We start from the raw sequence: 1019 nt of genomic DNA, 5'->3' as shown, positions 1-1019 counted from the left end.
CCATTTACTCTCATAAATGTGGAGACTGAGAGGTTCCCTTGAGACTTAGGCCACTTCATGATCCAGTTTGAGTCCTCAACATCGGAGAGTTGATGGTCTAGGTTCCAGTTAGGCCTTGAAGCCCTAAGAACCAAAAGCAATAAGGATGGAAAGTTGATTCCCCAGTTGAGGCAGTCAGAGAGTGAATTGAGCTTTCTTCTCTTCTTGTTACACATGTGTCCCCAAAGGGGATGATGGCCACTTACACTGGGGAAAAGCCATCGATTTAATCAGGAAATTAATTCAACTGTGAATTGTTGGTTGTGGAGATAGCTCAGTACACAAAATCATTCTCCATACAAACATTGAGGACCTGAGTTCAAATCCTCATAACCTGTGTAATGGTCAGATGCAGAGTGCAAACATTGATAATCCTAGTGCCTCAAGCAAGATGGGAGGTGGAGACAGGAAAACCCCTGGAAGCTCCTGGGTCAGTTGTCCAGCACTGGAGGCTGTCCTCTGACCCCCGCCATGCCAGCACGTGTTGTAGCACACAGACACCATCGTCACAGCCCCCAGACTTAAAGTTCTAAATGACTTGGGACCATGTCCAACTCACCTTTTATTTTTCTTCTCTTTTAAAATATTTTAATTTTTTTTAGATTTCTTTTATTTTGGGTGTTGGAATGTGTTGCCTGCATGGATGTCAGTGCAACACGTGTGTCAGGTGCCTGAGGACGTGGTGAGCCTCCGTGAGGGCGCTGGGACTCGAACCCCGTGTCCTTTGCACAAACAAGTGCTCTTAACCACAAAGCCAGCTCTCCAGCCCCATTCTTTTATTTTCTCGCTCTCCCTTAGCCCATCAGCCTCCTGCTCTGACCACCATTGCCTTTCTGCCCATAACACGCCTTCCTTATCGTGATGGACTCTATCCCACAAGAATTGTCAGCCCAAAAATGAACTCTTTGTTTCTAACTGGCTTTGAAAGATATTTTTCCAAGGCCGTGAGAAAGTGACAAAGACACCTAGGACAACACTTC

This window comes from Microtus ochrogaster, chromosome 18 (assembly GCF_000317375.1).
Source record: "Microtus ochrogaster isolate Prairie Vole_2 chromosome 18, MicOch1.0, whole genome shotgun sequence".
NCBI classification, from domain to species: domain Eukaryota; kingdom Metazoa; phylum Chordata; class Mammalia; order Rodentia; family Cricetidae; genus Microtus; species Microtus ochrogaster.
This window is presented reverse-complemented; position numbering follows the sequence as displayed.